At 42.1% G+C, this 27,498-nt stretch overlaps 2 long non-coding RNA genes across 3 annotated transcripts in view; both read right to left on the bottom strand.

Annotated features, from left to right (window-relative positions):
* LOC149970650 (uncharacterized) overlaps positions 1 to 27,498 on the bottom strand; it is an 809,841-nt gene that overhangs the window by 129,589 nt on the left and 652,754 nt on the right. The gene's annotated exons all lie outside the window — the stretch shown is intronic.
* Positions 66 to 21,301, bottom strand: LOC149970656 (uncharacterized). 2 transcript variants are annotated; one of them, XR_016492945.1, is made up of 2 exons: positions 21,168 to 21,301; positions 66 to 289 (listed from the first exon to the last, which is right to left on the bottom strand). It is a non-coding gene; the product is annotated as an uncharacterized LOC149970656 (long non-coding RNA). The 2 variants fall into 2 exon arrangements; XR_016492944.1 differs by lacking the exon at positions 21,168 to 21,301 and adding an exon at positions 3,411 to 3,533.

Here is a 27,498-nt window from a genome sequence, read left to right as displayed (position 1 = left end):
AGCACGTCTGTTAAGCAGAGCGACACAGGGGAACCCAAGAGCAGACTCAGATGAGGAAACAGTGATGAATAAACCAAACTATTTATTGTTACACAGATATGGAGTGCATATCCGGGGAAGCTCGGATGAGTTGCAGAAAAAACAGATGTGGAGACTGAGGTTGGAGTTGGCTGAGTAGAACAGGGTAAACAGGCCCTGAGGGGAATCCAAGGTAGTGGTGGTGAGTAAAATCCAGAGCAATGTAATTGGTTGGTGAGATGTGGAACAGGAGCCAGAGACAGAGCGGTAACTGCAATGAGAGGATAAACGGTGTCAGGCAGGGAAACAGGCACAGCAGAGTAATGGGATCTTGAGTAATAATAAATGGCTAGAATCATAACTGACTGAGCAGAGACTACAATCTGGCAGAGTGGAAGTGGCAGGACTGAGTATTTGTAGAGGTCTTGGTTATTGAACGAGTTGCAGCTGGTAGGGATCTGCTCTGACTCCAGCACACATGTCTCCAATCACACAGAGAGAGAGAGGGAGAGAGAGATAGTGTGCAGGGGGAGTAACTGCAGGTCAAGAAGACACTAGATGAACACCAGAGGGCGTAGTAGGAGCAGATGTGACAACATCAAAACATATCTATTGCCTAAATATGTATTATTTCACAAGATAACATTTCATAAGCCAGGATTGATTATTAGAATTGATTTAGATTAGTTAATGAACCGAACAGTACAAACATCAGCCTTAAACTTCAGTCGAACTTGATGTGCACTTAGATTGCAGTCTGAGAAAAACAAATCAAACGTGTGTGTGACACTGTCTGTCTTAAGTGGTGTTAGCACAGATCTGTCTATCAGACAGTGTCAGAGCTAATCAATAGATATTCACATTCACTGACACATTTTGGCTGACAGCAAACACACACCATGCTGTTTTGCCATACAATAATGGTCTACATTTGGGTTGAGTTAAAACATTGTTACACAGAACAAGTGTAAAATATTAGTCGCTCTATTAAGGATATGGAATAATGACTCATTACTTAACAATCCCCAAAATGTAACACACTAGAATTAAAGCTTACCAGAACGCGCTTCAGTAGTTGAAATAAAGGCAAACGAGCCACATACCCTACCGTAGGTAAAAAGCAGGCACAAATGCATTAATAAACAAACTAAAAGTACATTTAACAGAGCTTTAAATAGTACCTTAAGAGCATTGGAATGGGACACTCATGGCTCATCCAGCCATTGGTCTATTAATTCACAGAAACACATCAGCTGGAGGGCTGTGCTTCCTCATGTCACGTCTCACACTAAGTGGTGGAAATAGTACCCAATTGTCATACTTGAATAAAAGTAAAGATACCTTAACAGAAAATGACTCAAGTAAAAGTGAAAGTCACCCAGTAAAATACTACGAGTAAAAGTCTAAAAGTATTTAATTTTAAATATACTTAGTTAAATTCAGAAGTTTATATACATTTAAATTGGAGTCATTAAAACTCGTTTTTCAACCACTCCACAAATGTCTTGTTAGCAAACTACAGTTTTGGCAAGTCGGTTAGGACATCTACTTCGTGCATGACACAAGTAATTTTTCCAACAATTGTTTACAGAGATTATTTCACTTATTCACTGTATCACAATTCCAGTGGGTCAGAAGTTGACATACACTAAGTTGACTGTGCTTTTAAAGAGCTTGGAAAATTCCAAGATACTGATAAGAATAAGAGATAAAAGTAACAAGTAATTAAAGAGCAGCAGTTAAATAACAATATCGAGAATATATACAGGGCGTACAGATACAGAGTCAATGTGCGGGGGCACCGGTTAGTTGAGGTAGTATGTACATGTAGGTAGAGTTATTAAAGTCATCTATGCATAGATGATAACAACAGAGAGTAGCAGTGGTGTAAAGTGTGCACTGCAAATAGTCTGGATAGCCATTTGACTAGATGTTCAAGAGTCTTATGGCTTGGGGGTAGAAGCTGTTTAGAACCCTCTTGGACCTAGACTTGGCGCTCCCATTCTGCTTCCTCTGACACCGCCTGGTATAGAGGCACCCATAGATTTTAGGTCTGCAGTAGGCTATAATAATCCATGCCTTCTGGGAATGTTTAAAAGTCAAAAAGTTATGGGTGGAGTTAGAATTTTGTCTGTCAGAAGTATTAAAATCAACCAATGTCAGCCTTTAAATGCTATATTATCCAAATGTTTAAAGTGCGTGTGGGTAACGGAGAGAATGCATTTGACTGTTTTCAATACTAGGGCTTACAGGAGGAACTGAAAACTGAATATCAATACATAGATTATGTGCCATGGAATCGGAACATCGAAAATCTCTTCCCAACTATTTTGAAATCTATATGCACAGCGGTCAATTTTTTGGTCCTTAAATTTGCCAACGACACGACGGTGGTAGGCCTGATTACCGACGGTGATAAGGGAAGAGGTCAGAGACCTGGCAGTGTGGTGCCAGGACAACAACCTCTCCCTCAACGTGGGCAAGACAAAGGAGCTTATCGTGGACTACAGGAAATGGAGGGGCGAACACGCCCCTATTTACATCGACAGGGCTATAGTGGAGCGGATTGACAGCTGTCCACATCACTAATGACCTATCATGGTTCAAACACACAAACAGAGTTGTGAAGAGGGCACGACAACGCCCCTTCCACCTCTTGAGGCTGAAAATATTTGGCATGGGCCCTCTGATCATCAAAAAGTTCTACAGCTGCCCCATTGAGAGCCTTTTCACTGGCTGCATCACCACTTGGTATGGCAAATGCTCGGCATCTGCAAGGCACTACAGAGGGCAGTGCGTACGGCCCAGTACATCTAGAGTTTTTATCCCTCTAGTTGCACAGGTGACGTGCTGGTTGAAATTAGGTAAAACAGCATTAAAATCACCAGCCACAAAGAGCTTTACCTCTGGGTGAGCATTTTCTGGTTTTCAGAATTCTGGCTCTATACAGCTTGTTGAGTGCGCTCTTAGTGCCACCATAGGTATGTTGTGGACATCTATGAAAAATACAGATGAAAATCTCTTGGTAAATAGCATGGTCTACTGTTTATCCTGAGATATTCTAACTCAGGCGAGCAGAACCTTGAGACTTCCTTAATATTAGAGATTGCACAACAGCTGTTGTTAATACCCCCTGATCTCACCGGATTTACCGGCCACTCTGTCCTGCCAATGCATATAAAAACCAGCTAGATGTATATTATCCATGATCTTATTCAGCTATGACTCCGAGAAGTTTTGTACTTCCGGCGCCGAGAGAGATGGCCGCCTCGCGTTCCTAGGAAACTATGCAGGTTTTTGTGATATTTCTTACATTGGTACCCCAGGTCATCTTAGGTTTCATTACATACAGTCGGGAAGAACTACTGAATATAAGAGCAACGTCAACTCACCATCAGTATGACCAGGAATATGACTTTCCCGGAGCGGATCATGTGTTCTGCCTTTCACCAAGGACAACGGATTGGATCCCAGCCTGCGACCCAAAACAAAGACGTCATAAAAGAGGGAAACGAAGCGGTCTTCTGGTCAGGCTCCGGAGACGGGCACATCGCGCACCACTCCCTAGCATACTTCTCGCCAATGTCCAGTCTCTTGACAACAAGGTTGATGAAATCCGAGCAAGGGTAGCATTCCAGAGGGACATCAGAGACTGTAACGTTCTTTGCTTCACGGAAACATGGCTCACTCGAGAGACGCTAACGGAATCGGTGCAGCCAGCTGGTTTCTCCACGCATTGTGCCGACAGAAACAAACATCTTTCTGGTAAGAAGAGGGGCGGGGGCGTATGCCTTATGGTTAACGAGACGTGGTGTGGTCACAACAACATACAGGAACTCAAGTCCTTCTGTTCACCTGATTTTAGAATTCCTCACAATCAAATGTCGACTGCATTATCTACCTAGGGAATTCTCTTTGATTATAATCACAGCCGTATATATTCCCCCCCAAGCAGACACTTCGATGGCTCTGAACAAACTTTATTTGACTGTTTGCAAACTGTAAACCACATATCCTGAGGCTGCATTCATTGTAGCTGGGGATTTTAACAAGGCTAATCTGAAAACAAGACTCCCTAAATTGTATCAGCATATCGATTGCGCAACCAGGGCTGGTAAAACCTTGGATCATTGCTATTCTAACTTCCGCGACACATATAAGGCCCTCCCCCGCCCTCCTTTCGGAAAAGCTGACCACGACTCCATTTTGTTGCTCCCTGCCTACAGACAGAAGCTAAAACAAGAAGCTCCCATGCTGAGGTCTGTTCAACGCTGGTCCGACCAATCTGATTCCACGCTCCAAGACTGCTTCCATCACGTGGACTGGGATATGTTCCGCATTGCGGCGAACAACAACATTGACGAATACGCTGACTCGGTGTGCGAGTTCATTAGAACGTGCAGTGAATATGTCGTTCCCATAGTAACGATTAAAACATTCCCAAACCAGAAACCGTGGATTGATGGCAGCATTCGCGTGAAACTGAAAGCGCGAACCACTGCTTTTAAATCAGAGCAAGGTGACCGGAAACATGACCTAATACAAACAGTGTAACTATTCCCTCCGCAAGGCAATCAAACAAGCTAAGCGTCAGTATAGAGACAAAGTAGAGTCGCAATTCAACGGCTCAGACACAAGAGGTATGTGGCAGGGTCTACAGTCAATCACGGATTACAAAAAGAAAACCAGCCCCGTCACGGACCAGGATGTCTTGCTCCCAGGCAGACTAAATAACTTTTTTGCCCGCTTTGAAGACAATACAGTGCCACTGACACAGCCCGCTACCAAAACATGCGGACTCTCCTTTTCACTGCAGCCGACGTGAGTAAAACACTTAAAGGTGTTAACCCTTGCAAGGCTGCAGGCCCAGACGGCATCCCCAGCCGCGCCCTCAGAGCATGTGCAGACCAGCTGGCTGGTGTGTTTACGGACATGATCAATCAATCCTTATCCCAGTCTGCTGTTCCCACATGCTTCAAGAGGGCCACCATTGTTCCCAAGAGAGCTAAGGTAACTGAGCTAAAAGACTACAAAAAACGAATACATTCTAAAAGCTTTAACAAAAGCAAGGTATTGTGTTTCATTTGAAAACAGCATAACAGTTTGTAAAAGCAGAATATTTCAGGTTATCCCACCAGCTAACTTTTGAACCCCTAACAGCTAATTCCATGGGTGAAAGCACATGATACTTGTTTTTAGGTAGCACTCACTTCCGTCATCATGAAGTGCTTTGAGAGACTAGTCAAGGACCATATAATTTCCACCCTACCCGACACCCTAGACGCACTCCAATTTGCTTACCGCCCAAATAGGTCCACAGACGATGCAATCTCAACCACACTGCACACTGCCCTAACCCATCTGGACAAGAGGAATACCTATGTGAGAATGCTGTTCATCGACTACAGCTCGGTATTTAACACCATAGTGCCCTCCAAGCTCGTCATCAAGCTCGAGACCCTGGGTCTCGACCCCGCCCTGTGCAACTGGGTACTGGACTTCCTGACGGGCCGCCCCCAGGTGGTGAGGGTAGGCAACAACATCTCCACCCGCTGATCCTCAACACTGGGGCCCCACAAGGGTGCGTTCTGAGCCCTCCCCTGTACTCCCTGTTCACCCACGACTGCGTGGCCACGCACGCCTCCAACTCAATCATCAAGTTTGTGGACTACACTACAGTGGTAGGCTTGATTACCAACAACGACGAGACGGCCTACAGGGAGGAGGTGAGGGCCCTCGGAGTGTGGTGTCAGGAAAATAACCTCACACTCAACGTCAACAAAACTAAGGAGATGATTGTGGACTTCAGGAAACAGCAGAGGGAGCACCCCCCTATCCACATCGATGGGACAGTAGTGGAGAGGGTAGTAAGTTAAGTTCCTCGGCGTACACATCACAGACAAACTGAATTGGTCCACCCACACAGACAGCATCGTGAAGAAGGCGCAGCAGCGCCTCTTCAACCTCAGGAGGCTGAAGAAATTTGGCTTGTCACCAAAAGCACTCACAAACTTCTACAGATGCACAATCGAGAGCATCCTGTCGGGCTGTATCACCGCCTGGTACGGCAACTGCTCCGCCCACAACCGTAAGGCTCTCCAGAGAGTAGTGAGGTCTGCACAACGCATCACCGGGGGCAAACTACCTGCCCTCCAGGACACCTACACCACCCGATGTCACAGGAAGGCCATAAAGATCATCAAGGACAACAACCACCCGAGCCACTGCCTGTTCAACCCGCTATCATCCAGAAAGCGAGGTCAGTACAGGTGCATCAAAGCTGGGACCGAGAGACTGAAAAACAGCTTCTATCTCAAGGCCATCAGACTGTTAAACAGCCACCACTAACACTGAGTGGCTGCTGCCAACACACTGACTCAACTCCAGCCACTTTAATAATGGGAATTTATGGATATTGATGTAAAATATATCTCTAGCCACTTTAAACAATGCTACTTAATATAATGTTTACATACCCTACATTATTCATCTCATACGTATATACTGTACTCTATCATCTACTGCATCTTTATGTAATACATGTATCACTAGCCACTTTAAACTATGCCACTTTGTTTACATACCCTACATTACTCATCTCATATGTATATACTGTACTAAATACCATCTACTGCATCTTGCCTATGCTGTTCTGTACCATCACTCATTCATATATCTTGATGTACATATTCTTTATCCCTTTACACTTGTGTGTATAAGGTAGTAGTTTTGGAATTGTTAGTTAGATTACTCGTTGGTTATTACTGCATTGTCGCAACTAGAAGCACAAGCATTTCGCGACACTCGCATTAACATCTGCTAACCATGTGTATGTGACAAATAAATCTGATTTGATATTGCAGTTCTTAATGTCCCTTTGGTAGCATAGTCTCGGACGGAGCTGGTCAATTTATTCACAAGAGATTGCACAATCACCAATAGAACAGATGGGTAGAGGCGATTTATTCACTCGCCGCCATAGTCTCACCAGCGTGCCCGTGCGCCGGCCTCGATAGCTCCATTATCGCCTCCATCGAGTGTCAGGGATTAGTGCCTGGTCTGTTAACTTCTTGGTGACAGGGGGCAGTATTTTCACGTCCGGATGAAATGCATGCCCAAATTCAACTGCCTGCTACTCATCCCCAGAAGATAAGATATACATATTATTTGTATATTTGGATAGAAAACACTCTGAAGTTACTAAACTGTTTGAATCATGTCTGTGAGTATAACATAACTTCTTTAGCAGGCAAAACCTTGAGGACAAACCATTTTAGGTCACTCTCTTTTCAATGGATTTTTATTGGGAATCCAGATTTCTAATGGACCTTCTTCCAGTTCCTATCGCTTCCACTGGATGTCAACAGTCTTTAGATATTGGTTGAGGTTATTCCTTTGTGTAATGAAGAAGTACGACCATCTTGAACGAGGGTCACTTGAAGTGTACTGTTAGATAGAGGAACGTGACCAGAAAGCATGCTTCAGTTTGTTTTCTTCCTGTATTGAACACAGATCATCCCGTCTTCAATTTTATCGATTATTTACATAAAAAAATACCTAAAGCTCTATTACAAAAGTAGTTTGAAATGTTTTGGCAAAGTTTACGGGTAACTTTGAGATATTTGTAGTCATGTTGCTCAAGTTGGAACCGGTGTTTTTCTGGCTCAAACGCGCCAAATAAATTTTGGATATATATCGACAGAATTAATCGAACAAAAGGACCATTTGTGATGTTTATGGGACATATTGGAGTGCCAACAATAGAAGCTTGTCAAAGGTAAGGCATGAATTATATTTTTATTTCTGCGTTTTGTGTCGCAATATGCTTTCTCTTTGTTTACGGAGGTGCTATCCTCAGATAATAGCATCGTTTGCTTTCGCCGAAAAGTATTTTTGAAATCTGACATGTTGGCTGGATTCACAACAATTGTAGCTTTAATTTGCTATCTTACATGTGAAGTTTGATTTTTATAGTAATTCATTTGAATTTGGCGCTCTGCATTTTCCCTGGCGTTTGGCAAGATGGGACGCTAGCATCCCACATATCCCAGAGAGGTTAAGATCAATGCAAAAATATACACAAAATATTGGGCAGGAGGTCATTATGCACACCTTCTCCCCATCGTTATGCACACCTGGACTTTATCAGTATCTTGATTACTTCCCTTTTATTTAGGTCTCAGTAGCCTCAGTCTTCAGGCAGTATTGGTTTTGGATTTCATGCCTAGTATGCCTCTCTTGTTTTGTAGATCTTCATGATCTTTGTTATTAAATTCACCAACTGCACTTGCTACCTGACTCCATGCGTCTACGTTACAGAATACTGCCTCAACAAATGGAAGCAGCAGAAAATCCAGAAAGCTCCCAGAAGGGACACAGGGACATCTAATCGCCAACACCACGACCAATTGACGCAACTGGGTACGGCTATGAATGTTGTCCTCCGCGTTCTCCAATGCCTCAACATCACCGGAGGGGCATCCTCTCCAACTACCGGAGGACCATCTACCACGAGTCGTTCCAGCAAGCCAGTCCCCCAGCCTATCCCGCAGTCCGCCCAGGTCAGTGAGGTCCTATTGTCCCTCCCGGACAAATATGACGGGACTCCATCTAAATGCTGTGGCTTCCACCGTTAAGGTGTACACCCTCATCTTCCGGACCATGGCAGCCTCCAGCACTTGGAATGAGCCGGCGCTCAACATCCTATTCAGAAGAGGACTGCGCGAAGAGGTCCAGATGGAGCTGCCGTGTCAAGAAGACGCACTCATCGCGATGGCCATCCGTCTGGATAACCTTCTTCCGGAGTGTTGGCACTTCCACCGCCTCTCGCCCTCCTCATTTGTCCGCCCATCCACCTTCCCTTCGGCAGGCTTCTTCCTCATGGCCAAGAAGGAGGGAGGTCTCAATTTCATCACCACAAAGTACCGCTACCCTCTCCCGTTGGTGCCAGGTGCTCCGCGGGGCCTGTTTCTTTACTAAACTGGACCTGAGGAGTGCTACAATTTGATTCGCATCCGAGAGGGGGGTGAATGGAAAATGGCCTTCATCAGAATGTCTCGGCACTACCAGTACTTGGTGATGCATTGTGGATTAGCCAAATACTCCATCTGTGTTCCAGGCATTCATGAACGAGGTGTTCCGAGACATGCTTGGGTGTCAGGTGGTCTTGTATATTGATGACATCCTTATCTACGCAGACAACTTGGAGGATCACATTTCCCAGGTCCGGGTTGTCCTGGGATGCCTCCTGGAGAACCACCTGTACATCAAAGCAGAGAAGTGCTGGTTCCATCAGGCTGTTGTCTCCTTCCTGGAATACCTGATCAGCCCCAAGGAGTGGTTATGGATGATAGGAAGGTCGAGGCAGTCAGGTCATGGCCCGTTCCAACCTCCATGAAGGGACTACAACAGTTTGAGGTTTGCCAACTTCTGTGGCCGCTTCATTATGAACTTCAACTCTATTGCCTCTCCTCTCACCTCAAGGGTGGACCCTTTAACTTGGTGTGTAGTCCGGTAGCCGATGAGGCCTTCCGCCTACTGAAGGGGCGTTTCACCTCCACCCCGTTGCTGAAACACCCAGATCTTATGCTGCCCTTCGCGGCGGAGGTGAATGCCTCAAAAGTGGGTTTGGGGGTTGTCCTAGGTATCCCACAAAAATTGTATCCATGTGCATACACTAAAAAAAACTGTCTCCTGCAGATAAGAACTATGACGTCGGCGACCGGGAGCTCCTGGCGGTGAATTTGACACTAGAGGTGTGGAGACACTGGCTGAAGGGCCCCAAGGACCCATTTCTCATCCTCACCGACCATCAGAACCTGGTGTACATACTGACAGCTGAACCTTCCCCAAGCAAGGTGGGCCCTTTTCTTCACTAGATTAAACTTAACCCTGTCATACCGCCCAGGTTCAAAGAATATCAAAGCCGATGCCCTGTCCCGTCTCCACGATCTGGGAGAGGTTCCTGTCCTGACTTCACCCATCATTCCGCCCTCCCAAATCATCTGTCGATTGATTTCATCACTGATCTCCCCTCTGATGATGGTTTAAGTACTATTATGGCTGTTGTGGACAATTCCTGCTGTTTTATCCCTCTCTCTGGCGGATACCTAAGAGCATCTGCTAAAATGACAAAATATAAAATGGAATCTGTCAAACTACTGAAGTTTGCTGATGACACCACCCTGGTTGGTCTCATCTCCAACAGCGACAAGTCCAAGTACCATGGAGAGTGCTGTCACAACAATCTGGAACTCAACACAGTCAAAACCGTGGAGATGGTGATTGACTTCAGGAAACATCCCAAGGAGCACTGTGCAAGCGATAATATTGAAATGGAAGGAGTATCAGACCACTGCAAATCTACCAAGACCTGGCCGTCCCTCTAAACTTTCAGCTCATACAAGGAGAAGACTGATCAGAGATGCAGCCAAGAGGCCCATGATCACTCTGGATGAACTGCAGAGATCTACAGCTGAGGTGGGATACTCTGTCCATAGGACAACAATCAGTCGTATATTGCACAAATCTGGCCTTTATGGAAGAGTGGCAAGAAGAAAGCCATTTCTTAAAGATATTCATAAAAAGTGTCGTTTAAAGTTTGCCACAAGCCACCTGGGGGACACACCAAACATGTGGAAGAAGGTGCTCTGGTCAGATGAAACCAAAATTGAACTTTTTGGCAACAATGCAAAACGTTATGTTTGGCGTAAAAGCAACACAGCTCATCACCCTGAACACACCATCCCCACTGTCAAACATGGTGGTGGCAGCATCATGGTTTGGGCCTGCTTTTCTTCAGCAGGGACAGGGAAGATGGTTAAAATTGATGGGAAGATGGATGGAGCCAAATACAGGACCATTCTGGAAGAAAACCTGATGGAGTCTGCAAAAGACCTGAGACTGGGACGGAGATTTGTCTTCCAACAAGACCATGATCCAAAACATAAAGCAAAATCTACAATGGAATGGTTCAAAAATAAACATATCCAGGTGTTAGAATGGCCAAGTCAAAGTCCAGACCTGAATCCAATCGAGAATCTGTGGAAAGAACTGAAAACTGCTGTTCACAAATGCTCTCCATCCAACCTCACTGAGCTCGAGCTGTTTTGCAAGGAGGAATGGGAAAAAAATTCAGTCTCTCGATGTGCAAAACTGATAGAGACATACCCCAAGCTACTTACAGCTGTAATCTCAGCAAAGGGTGGCGCTACAAAGTATTAACTTAAGGGGGCTGAATAATTTTGCACGCCCAATTTTTCAGTTTTTGATTTGTTAAAAAAGTTTGAAATATCCAATAAATGTCGTTCCACTTCATGATTGTGTCCCACTTGTTGTTGATTCTTCACAAAAAATACAGTTTTATATCTTTATGTTTGAAGCCTGAAATGTGGCAAAAGGAAACAAAGTTCAAGGGGGCCGAATACTTTCGCAAGGCACTGTATATAAAGTTGATTCAGCTGCGGGATCAGGGCACCACCAGTAAGTACAGAGCTTACTCAGGAATGGCAGCAGGCAGGTGTGAGTGCATCTGCATGCACAGTGAGGCGAAGACTTTTGGAGGATGGCCTGGTGTCAAGAAGGGCAGCAAAGAAGCCACTTCTCTTCAGGAAAAACATCAGGGACAGACTGTTATTCTGCAAAAGGTACAGGGATTGGACTGCTGAGGACTGGGGTAAAGTCATTTTCTTTGATGAATCCCTTTTAGATTTTTTGGGGGCGTCTGGAAAAAAGCTTGTCCGGAGAAGACAAGGTGAGCGCTACCATCAGTCCTGTGTCATGCCAAGAGTAAAGCATTCTGAGACCATTTATGTGTGGGGTTGCTTCTCAGCCAAGGGATTGGGCTCACTCACAATTTTGCCTAAGAACACAGCCATGAATAAAGAATGGTACCAACACATCCTCCGAGAGCAACTTCTCCCAACCATCCATGAACAGTTTGGTGACAAACAATGCCTTTTCCAGCATGATGGAGAACCTTGCCATAAGGCAAAAGTAATAACTAAGTGGCTCGGGGAACGAAACATTGATATTTTGGGTCCATGGCCATGAAACTCCCCAGACCTTAATCCCCTAGATAACTTGTGGACAAACACAAACCCACAAATTCTGACAGACTCCAAGCATTGATTATGCAAGAATGGGCTGCCATCAGTCAGGATGTGTCCCAGAAGTTAATTGACAGCATGCCAGGGCTGATTGCAGAGGTCTTGAAAATGAAGGGTCAACACTGCAAATACGGACTCTTTGCATCAACTTCATGTAATTGTCAAATAAAGCCTTTGACACTTATGAAATGCTTGTAATTATACTTCAGTATTCCATAGTAACATCTGACAAAAATATCTAAAGAAACTGAAGCAGCAAATTTTGTGAAAATGTATATTTGTGTCATTCTTAAATCCTTTGGCCACGATTGTACTCTGTTTGCTGTGTTTTATCTCTACCATGTTAATTTTGAGTATTTTTGTGTTCCAGTTCCTTATATTTGAAGATGTATTATTTCATTAATTATAATTTCTTCTAATGCTGTCATCAATTTATCAAATACTGTAAAAAGAAAGTCGAATTCTAATTATTTTACGACATGCCCCGTCTTAAATGGTATAGTGTAGTTTTAGTTTATTTCTTTATCAATTGGAGTATTTTTTTGTTTTCCTACATATTTTCTTATTACAATTCCTACCATGGATAGTATTGGGTATTCCATTTTTCGACTCCTCTATGGGAACTTTGCAATGTTTAGAATAGCCATGGAGTGGTCTTGGTGTCTTAGAACATTTGGTTATCAATATACAGTTTATCGACTACGAGAGCTACACGTTTCCCTTTGAATCTTTTCTCCTTGAAGAGTACAGAACTTTGTGCCGTTCTGCAATTTTCTTTGGGAACTGATCATTCATTCCAATTTTTTTTACCCAGGCTTTTAACCATTTTTGTATCTTTAAAGAGTGCAAATTTGGCAACAATTGTGCGCTCACATCTGTCCTCTCTCTCCTAAACGGTGTAGACGTTCAGGTTGGATTTTGTTGACCACATCACCTGGGATCTGTAACGCTGTAAGAAATAATTATTTCACCACAATTTCAGGACTTCTGCCTTATTTTTCTTTGATAGCAGTAAGTACCAGATTCTCTCATAGATCTAGCCTGTATGTAAAGTAAGGTTTCTCTCAGAAAAATGTTCTCTTTTTTAAGTTCGTTAAAACATCTTAGGGCTAGGGGACAGTGTTCGGAAGTTCAGATGACTGAAGTGCCTAAAGTAAACTGTCTGTTACTCAGGCCCAGAAGCTAAGATAATAATAATAATAATAATAATATAATCAGTAGCATTGGATAGAAAACACTCTGAAGTTTCTAAAATCGTTAAATTGTCTGTAATTGTCTATATTGTCTATATTGTCTGTGCGTGTAACAGGAATGATGGCAGGCAAAAACCGGAGGAAAATCCATTTGGATTCTTCTTTTGAGGTCACAGGCCATTTCAATGCTAGCCTATGGGATATACAAACAAATAGGACCCAGATTGCAGTTCCTACACTAGATGTAAACAGTCTTTAGACAGGGTTTCAGGCTTATTTCTTGAAAAACGAACAAGTAGTTGTAGTTTATCCAAGATTTGGATTCTTCTTTTGAGGTCACAGGCCATTTCAATGCTAGCCTATGGGATATACAAACAAATAGGACCCAGATTGCAGTTCCTACACTAGATGTAAACAGTCTTTAGACAGGGTTTCAGGCTTATTTCTTGAAAAACGAACAAGTAGTTGTAGTTTATCCAAGGTGTCCCTCATTAGAAAAGTCTTGATGCACATGTGAATGAGGTGCTCACTCTTCGTTACTTATCTTCCCTATTGAACAAACTATTCTCCGTCTTAAATTGTATTGTTTATTTAGATATTAGATTACATGAGGATTAATTAGAAACATCGTTTGACTTTTTTGGACGAACTTTACAGGTAACTTTTTGGATTCGTTTGTGTGCATGTTGAACGAGTGGATTACTGAAATCAATGGCGCCTATTAAACTGTTTTTTTTTTTATATAAAGAAGGACTTTATGGAACAAAACGACCATTCATTGTGTAGCTGGGACCCTTGGGATTGCAAACAAAGGAAGATCTTCATAGGTAAGTGATTTATTTTATTGCTATTTGTCATTTTTGTGACACTTCTGTGCTGGTTTGAAAAAGTATTTTGATGTGGGGAGCTGTCCTCAGATAATCGCATGGTTAGATTAACAAGAAGTTACGTTTTTAAATGATGTAAGGGAATACCCCCCTGAAATGGACAAAAATGAATGGCAAACCATTGGCATTGGACAAACCATATACACGATGTCCAATACCACCCAATGTGGCGTTGATTCGTGCAAAGTTGATTGCAAATGCCATATGGCATGTGCCAGTTGTAACACTTCAAAAATCCAACAGGTGGCGAATGCGCTCCACCGGGGTTTTTCATATTGGAAATGCAACCCAAGTCAACATCCAAAAGCGAAAATTTTGAAAAAATGTTTTTTTTGTCAAAAACGTATCACCCCTTAAAAAAGTGCTTTCTGGACCGTTTTTCAAAATTCTTTCGATTTTTTTTGTCAATTACACATGTGTAAGAACTGTATGAATATACTTTTGTCCAATTTTATTATCATAATTTTTTTTTTTTTACTTGTGCATAAGGAATATGATTTGTCCATTTGCAATATGATTTCATAGGAAGTCAAAAGTCACTTTTTGGGGGGCCAAAATTGACTGAACTGATGAACTCGGGATGGCCGGGCAGTGATAGTTGTTCATTTCCATCACTCGTTGTGTTGATTTCATCATGTCCATTTGGTGATGTTGTTTTCACTATTGAATCATATTGCAAATGCACGTGCATTTGCAATATGTTTCAATGGGCATTTACCATCACGAATTTGGCATGCTCAAAAATCATGCAGAATTGCAAAATTGACTGGCCCGATGAACTCGGGATGGCTGGGCACCTTCCTTTCCATCACTCGTTGTGTTGATTTCAGAATGTCCATTTGGTGATGTTTTTTTCACTATTGAATCATATTGCAAATGCACGTGCATTGTTGAGCAACTGGTAAAAAAAATATGGTTGTAAATGCATTTACCGGGACTCCTATTGTCCATGCCCGCTATGGGAGTACCCTACTACGGCCCTCTATCCATGGGGGCCGTCCTGAGTGCTTTATGGACTGTTTAAAATATTCTGATGGATACGCATTGTTTTCATGATTTCATTATGTCCATTTGTTTATGTTTTCTTACTTTTGCAAAGTCACTGTGCATTTGCAATATGGTTGAAAGGGCAGGTACCATCACGAATTTGTCATGCTATAAAAATCCTGCAGGAATGTGAAATTGACTGGCCCGATGAACTTGGGATGGCTGGGCAGTGATAGTTGTTCCTTTCCATCACTCGTTGTGTTGATTTCAGAATGTCCATTTGGTGATGTTTTTTTCACTATTGAATCATATTGCAAATGCACGTGCATTGTTGTGCAACTGGTAACCCAAAAATAAAAATATGGTTGTAAATGCATTTACCGGGACTCCTATTGTCCATGCCCGCTATGGGAGTACCCTACTATGGCCCTCTATCCATGGGGGCCGTCCTGAGTGCTTTATGGACCGTTTAAAATATGACGATGGATGCAGATTGTGATTTTCCTCTGTGCAACTGGTGATTTGAAATGTGCATCTGGTAACCCAAAAATTAAAATATGGTTCAAAATACATTTACCGGTCATTCTATTATTATAGCCCGCTATGTGAACACCCTACTATGGCCCTCTATCAGTGGGGGCCGTCCTTGAGTGCTTTATGGACAGTTTAAAATATGACGATGGATGCAGATTGTGATTTTCCTCAGTGCAACTGGTGATTTGAAATGTGCATCTGGTAACCTAAAAATTAAAATACTGTTTTAAATACATTTACCGGTACTCCTGTCATCCATGCCCGCTATGGGAGTACCCTACTACGGCCCTCTATCAGTGGGGGTGAGTGCTTTATGGACTGTTTAAAATATTCTGATGGATACGCATTGTTTTCATGATTTCATTATGTCAATTTTTTTATGTTTTCTCACTTTTGCAAAGTCACTGTGCATTTGCAATATGGTTCAATGGGCAGGTACCATCACGAATTTGTCATGCTATAAAAATCCTGCAGGAATGTGAAATTGACTGGCCTGATGAACTCGGGATGGCTGGGCAGTGATTCTGGTTCATCTCAATCGCTCGTTAGGGTTGATTTCAGAATGTCACTTTGGTGATGGTACCTTACTGTTTAAACATATTGCAAATGGACAAGAGTCAAGTGGACAAGAGTCCATCAGTCAATTAGATATCATTCTGACACCAAACTGATACAAACTGACACCAAACCACTTTTTCCAACTCGTTTAGTAGCCAACTATTACATACTTCAGAGCTGGCCCAAAATTCACAACGCCTTCGGTTCAAACCATAAAAAAACCATAAAACACGTAGTTACGTTCTAGCTGCGGGTCCATTACTTATGTTATGTGTAGGCCTAGCTGAGGCGACCCCGAATCCCAAGTTTCGGCTCGCTAGGTCCTTCGGTGCCCGAGTAAAACCCTAATTGGTGCTGAAAATCCACATTTTTCCATGCCTTGCTATGGGGTCCTTGAATGAGCAATCGGACAGAAACGTCGGGGTCCGTCTCTATGGGCTGAGCCGGTTTCAATGCACCTAGCCTTGCGTCTCTGAGACTTTTCTAAATGTCGTCATTTTCGTAATGGTAAAAATGAATTGAAGTCATTGCAAATGTACGAGGCTGTTTCTCGGTCCGAGAACCTTCTAGAGCCACCTAACTCACCACGCACTATCGACCTGAGGTCTAGAACAGGATTCTAAAGTTTCGGAATTCTAGGTCTGACGGTTCTTTAAAAGTTCCAACAAGGTTAACTAATGCAGGCAGTGTATGGCTCTACGCACCCCAATGGGTCCCTCCTTCCAAGCTGTGTGTGTGTGTGAGATTTAGTTTTCCTTTGAACTTTTATGGGAAAAATGACTGATTTACAGTTCATAGGGGTTGCTTAATCACATATATGACGTTTTGGACAGATCTGACTTTTTTAACCCTTTGAAACAGCCCCTGAGACACCAATTATGGCACTTCCGGTTGGCACAGGAAGCTATAAGTCAACACACATCCTCACTGGGGTATGCTCTTACAGAATCCTGAGTTTTAAGTCTTTACGTTAAGAATTGACTGATTTACACAGGGTTGAATGCACTGTCTATCAAACTGCAGGCAGAGTATGGGTATACACTTTTAGGGTGATTTTAACCACTTCCGGTTGGTCCAGGAAGCTTAGAATCGACACAGGTAGACCTCATAGTGGCCTGATGGACTGTTATCGAAGACAGGTTAATACGGCATTCATAACCCATATAGGCCTGAGGTTGAAAATAGGGGTGCAGGCAATGTATTCCTATGGGGAGAGAAGTCATTGTAATCTGTGAGATCAAAAAACCCTGTTTTACTGTTAAGGGTTAATGCCACACGGTCTAGGTTAGGCTTGGGAGGACCTTAGGAACATTCCTGTGGTTGAATTGTCCTTCTAAACCTAACGGTTCCGCCGCTGTCACCCAAAATCAAATGACGTTGTGGTGCAGGCTTCATTTTGGGCCTACTTTTCTAATGGTCGCTGCGCATAGACTGAGCGAGCTCCGGTCAAGTGGGATATCTCGTTGAACTCGGCACGGCCTAGGGATTATGGTAATGCCATTGCCTGCTCTCTGTGTCTTTAAGCACCGCACTTTGTCACTCCATCCTTGCTGTGTGTGTGTGTGAGAGCTTTTCTTTGACATCTGTTGGGAGAAATGACTGACTTACAGTTCATGGGGGTTGCCTAATCACACATATGAAGTTTTGAAAAGATCTGACCTTTTTAACCCTTGGAAACAGCCACTATGACACCATTTAAGGCACTTCCGGTTGGCACAGGAAGCTATAAATAAACTCATATCCTGATTGGGGTATGCCTTTACATAATCCTGAGTTTTAAGTCTTTACGTAAAGAACTGAGTTATTTACGAATGGTTTAGTGAGTGTGTGTTATTTCAGAAAATCATAGAAAATCACAGAAATCTCGCAGAGCTCCGCAGCACACTTTAAAAAGATTCGTATGAACACCCTGCAACTGGATCTGTAACTGTTGAAAAAAAACACCTATCTTTGAACATCCCCAATTTGTCATTGTACGATTTCTCTTAAATGACGATAGATAAATGGCTGGTTCTTTTTTTATTGACACCGGAGGCTCCTTTACTTTGACGTGAAGTGGAAAAATTATTTCTCTATTTTCATTTTGGACCTTTAATCCCAGAGAAATGGCCATAACTCAAAAACCGTTGAGGCCTAGACGCCATCTTGTTCGGGGCCAACTGCCCATTATGCCAAACCTACGCTCACCAAGTTTCGGCTTTGAAATATTTTCCGTTTTGGAGATAAGGCCCTGTCGTGATTCGTGATGTTTTGTACAATTGCAACATGATTGCTTATGCCCTCTTGTGGGAATTTCCGTGACAGCGGAAAAATGACAAATTTGATTATTTTATTAAACGGACACCGAATGTCCGAGAAAGTTCGTTTGATGACTTCCCGGTAGGTCCGGCCCTACCACACGGCCCGACGCCGACCGCGAATTTTACAAACGTTTTCGGACGTCTAGTACAGTTGCAATATGGACTTTCTCACTAACTTTACACAAAATGTCAAAATGTTCCCTTAAGGTACTCAGATAATTGCATGGTTAAGTTTGACCAAAAGAAGTTAAGTTTGACCAAAATGTAAGACTCATGTAATGTTCATGAATGTTTAATATTATGATTTTGTCATTTTGAATTTGGCGCTCCAACTTCACCGGATGTTGTCAAATTTGATCCTCCCTAAGAGGATTTATTAACGTCCGTTTCCATCTTATCGACTGTACCTTTTAGCTTGTTTGTTTCCTTTTCCATTGTCACAGTTTTTTCATCACTCATCTTGAGGCTCGTCTTCAACTCCTTTATATTTCAGTGACTAATTCAAGTATGCCCAGTTTAAAATTTATCGACTTTAACAGATCGCATTCCTCCTGTACCATTCCGGGTGGTGAAAAGCATAAATTGTCTGTGTCCGTCAATTAGTCAAATTTTCTTTAGGGGATTGTCTCTCCATGTTAACTCTCCGTCATGTTTGGTTGTTGTTTGTTTTGGTAATATTGGTCGATACATTTTCTCTAGCATTATCATTTGTTTTGTGTTGTTATCCACGAGTATGTGGAATGAAGTGTTATAGATAGTCAAACTGACAGATATTGAATATTACGATTTTATCTTGAGGCGATCTGCATCGCTGTGTTCAGTCGGCCATCTTGCTTCCACAGGGTTGTCGCGCTTCAGATAACTGTATCATGAATAGTCAGTTAATAGGGCTATGAATGCCTCTAACAAAGTTAACTACCGACACTGAAAGGAGGGAAAAAGGGATACCTAAGTATGATTCCCAATCAGAGACAACGATAGACAGCTGTTCCTGATTGAGAACCATAGAAACATAGAAAACAAAACATAGAATGCCCACCCCACATCACACCCTGACCTAACCAAATAGAGAAATAAAACTGCTCCTTAAGGTCAGAGCGTGACATAAAGCAGTGACATAATTTTCTGGAATTTTCCAAGCTGTTTAAATGCACAGGCAACATAGTATATGTAAACTTCTGACCCACTGGAATTGTGATACAGTGAGTTATAAGTGAAATAATCTGTCTGTAAACAATTGTTGGAAAAATTATTTGTGTCATTCACAAAGTACATGTCCTAACCGACTTGCCAAAACTATAGTTTGTTAACAAGAAATTTGTGAAGCGGTTGAAAAATGAGTTTTATTGATTTTGTTCTTAACTGACTTGCCTAGTTAAATAAAGGTTAAATAAAAAATAAAAAACAATCCTTGACTAGTCTCTCAAAGCACTTCATGATGACGGAAGTGAAAGCTACATTAGCTTTCTTGGGAACAGGAACAATGGTGGCCCTCTTGAAGCATGTGGGATCAGCAGGGATTGATTGAATATGTTGATAAACACACCAGCCAGCTGGTCTGCGCATGCTTTGAGGATGCGGCTAGGGATGCCGTCTGGTCCGGCAGCCTTGCCCGGGTTAACACGTTTAAATGTTTTACTCACGTTGGCTGCGGTGAATGCAGGACATGTCAGTGGCACTGTATTGCCCTCAAAGCGAGCAAAGAAGTTTAGTTTGTCTGGGAGCAAGACGTCTGTGTCCGCAACGGGGCTGGTTTTGTTTTTGTAATCAGTTATTGACTCTATTTTGTCTCTATACTGATGCTTAGCTTGTTTGATTGCCTTACGGAGAGAATAGCTAACACTGTTCATATTCGGTCATGTTTCCAGCCGCCTTGCCATGATTAAAAGCAGTGATTCACGCTTTCAGTTTTGCTCGAATGCTGCCATCAATCCACAATTTCTGGTTGGGGAAGGTTTTAATAGTCACTGTGGGTACAACATCACCGAACTCGTTCACCGAATCAATCATATACATCAATGTTGTTGTCTGAAGCATTCCGGAACATATCCCAGATCGAAGCAACCTGGAAGTGTGGAATCATATTGGTCGGACCAGCATTGAACAGACCTGAGCACGGGTGTTTCCTGTTTTAGTTTCTGTCTATAGGCAGTGAGCAACAAAACGGAGTCGTGGTCAGATTTACTGAAAGGAGGGCGAGGGAGGGCTTTGTATGCGTCACGGAACTTAGAGTAGCAATGATCCAGAATGATGCCAGCACTGGTCACGCATTCAATATGCTGACAACATTTTCAGAGACTTGTTTTCGGATTAGCCTTGTGAAAATCCCCAGCTACAATAAATGCAGCCTCAGGATATGTGGTTTCCAGTATACATAGAGTCCAATGGAGATGTTTCAGGGCCGTCGAGGTGTCTATTTGGGGTTGGGGCGATACACACGGCTGTGAATATAATCGAAGAGAATTCTCTTGGTTGTAGGGAATTCTAGGTCAGGTGAACAAAAGGACTTGAGTTCCTGTATGTTGTTATAATCACACCACGACTCGTTAATCATAAGGCATACACCCCCTCCCTTCTTCTTACCAGAGAGATGTTTGTTTCTGTTGGCGCGATGCGTGAAGAAACCGGGTGGGTGTACCGACTCTAATAACGTATCCCGAGTGAGCCATGTTTCCGTGAAACAGAGGATGTTACAATCTCTGATGTCTCTCTGGAAGACAATCCATGGAGGATGTCATTAGTGGAGATGCTGTGGAGAAATGGAATGTTGAATCAGAGAGTATACTCTATGGCTGTAGGTTGTAGGTGTTTCGTTCCCCTCGCACTGCTTCCACATGCTAACGTTTGTAGCATTTGTGGCACAAATCCCATTCAAGTCATGGGACCGCTATTTGCATTTTTTTTACGTTGACATATGGAAACAATGCCAAGGATACTAATCCAAAGCATGGATTGCTTTCATATCTTGTCCATAGACTTCTTAAAGGGAAAGGAAACAGGAAACCAATATGTAATTTTGCAAATTGTGGGGGACCTATCCCTTCAAACTAGAAAAGAGTGTCTGTTTAATTAGTTGGCATCAAGAAATGCACACAGAAAATCCAGAGGTTTACCTATACTGCTCTGTGGCATAGTGTAGTGTAGTGTATGTCACTGGACAAAATGATACACAAACACACACACACACACCAGCCTCCCTGAGAACTAGCAGTCTCCCTCAGTGCAGCAGCCCATTTCCTTTGATCCTGCTTATCTGATAAAATCATGGACAGTAACTTCACCCGTTCATCCCTTCCCCCCAAGTACTACACCCCTTCATTCCCCAAAACCCCCCAACCCCCCTGGCCCTGGAGCCCCCAGAATTAAAGCAGGTCTAATCTTTATCTCTCTAAGATAATTATCTTTCACTTCAAACCCCTTCAGGAGACAAGCTTCTGGTGACAGAGGCCAGGAGTGGCTCAGAGCCCTAATTCTTAAAAAGAAGTTTCACTACCCTTTTACCATCTTCCCATCCCTCCATTCTCTACCTTCAGGATGAAAGAAAAGACCCACATGTTCCTGATGTTCTCAGGGCCAGCGAAGAGAGAAAGAGTTCCCCTCCTGTGTAAGCTAGCTGTTTAACAGATGCTGGCCTTCTGTAGCCAAACCAGACTCACTTTTAGGTTTGACCTGTGTGGTTAGTCTATTTAGCTCATACAGCCCTCATTAAACCTACCCCGATGACTCAAGCCAAATATATCAAGCAGTTTAGAGTTTATATTTTAGTTGCTCACATTTAGTCTTCCCAACATCCTCAGATTGGTTTGAAGCTTTCATGAAATGTATTTGGAGTGTGATTCTGTCTTCTCTTCCTGAGGAGATTTTATTCATATCTTGTTCGTCGTTTTTTTATACATGTGTTCTAATTTCTATTTTACAAGAGAGATTTGTCACAGAGTTCTGATCTGTGTTTAATTCACTGTTGGTAACTCTTCTTGTCTCTTGAACATTAAAATTACTGTTGAAATGACACACGCACAGGGAAGACATCAAAACTCTGTACAAAGCAGAGCATGTAATGGGTTATTGTCAAGAGTCAGACTTCTATACAATCAATGAGACGCATTGTATTATATTCTCCTACTGTACTGCAACAAGTCTTGTGAGTGAAAAATATTCTCATAAAGACTGAGAACAGTAGGCAGAGGATAATTAATGAAGACATTCGTCAAGCCTTTTGATTGGTCCTGTCCCTTTTGGCATAAGATGCTCATAAACCATCAGTGAACTCACCATCCCCATCCACTCCTAATAACCCAACAACATTACTCTCTAACAACTGAGCTGTATGGCTCAGTTGGTAGAGCATGGTGCTTGAAACGCCAGGGTTGTGGGTTGGATTCCCACAGGGGATCAATATAAAAATGCATGCACTCACTACTATAAGTTGCTCTGGATAAGAGCATCTGCTAAAATGTCAAATAAAACATCCAGCTGCTTTCCCATTTCCCCAAGAGAATGTTTTTATAATAACTAGCTTTAACATGCAGAAATGTCTTTCTGGCAGAGCCTGTGGTCTAGTGGAAATTTTCCTGACCAGTCACATGTAATCAAATTCCTGCTGGAGACCCATGTTTAATATTTGTGTTCACCTTTCCAACTATTCTTCACTTTTCTCTATTTCCCTCCATTTCCGTATCTGTCTAAATAAATAAGAAAAGTATGTAAGGTGTGATTTTTTAACATCTTCCTGTATTTTATCGGAAGAAGAAGGGGAAATAGTAAGAGCAGAATTTCAGAGTCCGGGGCTGTAATTTGGTTCCAGCGGTGGCCGGGGTGGGGCGGTGCGACCGGGTACAAGTTCCTCAGTTCCTCCATTATGGTCAGGGTCAAAGGGAACACATGGAACCCCATCATCAGGACCGCTCGGTCCGACCACATCACAACCTCACGGTCACGACTAGCAGTCAGACCTCTGTCTCTCAGCACTATAACACAACCAATCAGAGAGCAGAGAGAGTTAGTGGTTCAGTGGCTCGGTGCGTTTGTCCCCCCCAAGCTGAAATTACAGTACACGACATACCCACCCCATCTCTGCAATTTAAATGATTTAGAGTACACGTTGATGATGGGCAAGTTAAACAATGCTGATACAAAGACACTGTAAATAAAGGAAGGAAGGGGGATTGGAAAGACTGAAATAGAGGCAAAAGAGAGAAGCTCCCTATCTCTGTGTTGTATCTTGTTCTACTATAGATGAGAGTAGAGTGGAAAATAGCTTAAGACAGATTTGTGATTTCCAAATGCATACAATACTGGCAGGTTTTTACAAGTTATCTCTTTATATATCTGCAAAATGCATTAAACTAAATCTCATATTTTAAGCAGAGATCTTATTTATGGAAGATCATTAAGTTGACTTAGGGCTCGATTCAATCCGTTGCGCTGAATATCCGCGCTACAACGCGATTGAAATGACCACTGTTTCGTTGATTGACTGTATTTTAACCCAATGACCACTGATCGTCTTGAAATCTAGCTGGGTAGATAGCCAATGAGCTGAGGTAAACGGCAATATGTAATGGTTATGTGTTGGAAGACCAACCCATGTAGTAAACTCCGGCGTAAAGAGAGTCATTCGCTATTGAAGTTTCATACCGGAAGGAGCAACGCATATTACACACAGCATTGTTTTGGTAAACGCAGAGATTCAGCTGTTTATATATCAATCAGTATGGCGACTAAGTCAGGGAAAGCTAAATCGAAGTCTAGATATACAGATGTACACACAATTTTAGAATAAATTGATTGGGAAAGTGAGACAGACATTGTTGTAGGACGATTCATTTAGCGATTCCCAAGTGGAGGAATATTTTTTTAACGGAGAGGACATCATTTTGGACTGGTAAGTTCTTCTCATGCTAATGCCCTTGAAATTAATCATATAAAATATTATTTGTGATTTTTTTTACATTTTAGAAGCAATATATAAAAATGTAATGTAATGAAATGTGAGATGCGTGTGTCTGCCGCCCCACCCCAACCCACACGAAATAGCCTATTTGAGGCTGTTGAGTGGAGGGCAGGCCCACAACAATGGCCAAAGTGAAATGGAGACAGTAGATACAGCTGGTCTGTTGTAATATAATAAAGACAGTAGATCTAGCTGGTCTGTCATAATATAATAGAGACAGTAGATCTAGCTGAAATGTCATAATATAAAAGAGACAGTAGATCTAGCAGGTCTATAATAATATATTCAACCTTATGTCCCCTGTACTCTATATATATATATTTTTTTTTGCTTAATATTTCTTTCTCCATTTTTTTGGGGGGGTGTGTTAGAATACCATTTTGGCATTTTGTATATAGTTATTTGTTTCAAAATGTATACCTTCACCAATTTGTCCACTTGGTTACATTTGGGCTACCTGTGTGAGACACCTGGGTGACTTCATGATAAATGCCATGTAGCACACTCATTTTGGAAGTTATCATTCTGTTGCCCTCTTATATTTTTCACTGAAAATTTCCCCATCATCCTATCTGAATGTTTGTTTTATCTTGTTCATTTTAAAAGATGATTATACAACAATAAGAAAAAACATATGTTTTTTTTCATTGTATTATCTAAACCAGATCTATTGTGTTATATTCAATTTACATTTACACAAACTTCAGAGTGTTTATGTCTTCAGGCGGAAATTGAAAAAAGTAGGGGGTAGCTCTAAGAGGTTGTGACTCCCCATCCCGCATGAGGGAGCGTAATCATTGACTGACACTAATTAGCATAACGCAACGGACATAAATATTCCTAGAAAATATTTGTATTCATGAAAATCACAAGTGAAATATATTGAGACACAGCTTAGCCGTTTGTTAATCACCCTGTCATCTCAGATTTTCAAAATATGCTTTACAGCCAAAGCTAGACAAGCATTTGTGTAAGTTTATCGATAGCCTAGCATTGTCCAGCTAGCAGCAAGTAACTTGGTCACGGAAATCAGAAATGCAATCAAATTAAATAGTTTACCTTTGATGAGCTTCGGATGTTTTCACTCACGAGACTCCCAGTTAGCCAATGTTCCTTTTTTCCCAAAATATTATTTTTGTAGGCGAAATAGCTCCGTTTGTTCTTCACGTTTGGCTGAGAAATCCCCCGGAAATTGTAGTCACGAAAAGGCCGAAAAATATTCCAAATTAGCTCCATAATATCGACAGAAACATGGCAAACGTTGTTTATAATCAATCCTCAAGGTGCTTTTCAAATATCTATTCGATAATATATCAACCGGGACTGGTGGCTTCTTAGTAGAATAGAGAGAAACAATGGCCGCATTTGTCCTTTACTCACAAAACACTCTGAGAGACTTCAGCTGACCACTGACGCAATGTTAACGTTCAGGCTCATTTTTCAAAATAAAAGCCTTAAACTATGTATTGTGACACTAGACACATTAGGGAAGCCATAGAAAAGGAATCTGGTTGATATCTCATTCACTGCTCAATAGGGAAGCATAGGAACGCAGAGCTTTCCCTTCCTGATTGGATTTTTCTCAGGCTTTCGCCTGCAACATCAGTTCTGTTATACTCACAGACAATATTTTTACAGTTTTGGAAACTTTAGAGTGTTTTCTATCCTAAGCTGTCAATTATATGCATATTCTAGCATCTTGTCCTGACAAAATATCCTGTTTACTACGGGAACGTTATAGTTCCAAAAATAAAAATACTGCACCCTAGTCACAAAAGGTAAACAGGAAGCCAATGTAGAGAGGCTAGCCCTGGAGTAATATGATCAAATCTTTTGGTTCTAGTCAAGATTCTCGCAGCTGTATTTAGCCCTAACTGAAGTTTATTTAGTGCTTTATCCGGGTAGCCGTAAAGTAGAGCATTGCAGCAGTCTAACCTAGAAGTGATAAAAGCATAGATACATTTTTCTGGATCATTTTTGGACAGAAAATTTCAAATTTTCACAATGTTACGTAGATGTAAAAAAACTGTCCTTGAAACAGTCTTGATATGTTCATCAAAAGAGAGATCAGGGTCCAGAGAAACGCCGAGGTCCTTCACAGTTGTTTTTGAGACGACTGTACAACCATCAATATTAATTGTCAGATTCAACAGAAGATCTCTTTGTTTCTTGGGACCTAGAACAAGCATCTATGTTTTGTCCGAGTTTCAAAGTAGAACATTTGCAGCCATCCACTTCCTTATGTCTGAAACACAGGCTTTCAGCGAGGGGCATTTTGGGGCTTCACCATGTTTCATTGAAATGTACAGCTGTGTGTCATCTGCATAGCAGTGAAAGTTAACGTTATGTTTTAGAATGACATCCCCAAGAGGTAAAATATATAGTGAAAACAATAGTGGTCCTAAAATGTAACCTTGAGGAACACTGAAATATACAGTTGATTCGTCAGAGGACAAACCATCCACAGAGACAAACTGATATCTTTCCGACAGATAAGATCTAAACCAGGCCAGAACTTGTCTGTGTAGACCAATTTGGGTTTCCAATCTCTCCAAATGAATATGGTGATCAATGGAATCAAAAGCAGCACTAAGGTCTCCAAACTGGAGGCACTGGGGTTAAGTAGTATCCCTCTAGGCTGGGTAAATTCCTATTTATCAGGAAGGGAGCAAGTAGTAGAGGTTAATGGTTCACTGTCTCAGGCAAAACCAATGAGTTGTGGCGTTCCGCAGGGGAGCCTGCTTGGGCCTCTGCTGTTTTTATTGTACATTAACGATATGAAAGATGATTGTTCTTGCCGTCTTTTTCTTTGTGCGGATGACTATACACTTCTGGTGTCTCATAAAAGTAAAACTATGTTGGAGAGCATACTTAGCACAGAGCTTACTAACATTAGCAAATGGCTTGGAGATAATAAGCTATCTCTGCACTTAGGGATAACTGAAGCAATTATCTTTGGAT

Source organism: Oncorhynchus mykiss, chromosome 28 (genome assembly GCF_057628025.1).
Source record: "Oncorhynchus mykiss isolate SJ-2025 chromosome 28, ASM5762802v1, whole genome shotgun sequence".
Classification (NCBI taxonomy): Eukaryota; Metazoa; Chordata; class Actinopteri; order Salmoniformes; family Salmonidae; genus Oncorhynchus; species Oncorhynchus mykiss.
The sequence above is the reverse complement of the archived record's forward strand: the minus strand, read 5'-3'. Positions and strand labels throughout refer to the sequence as shown.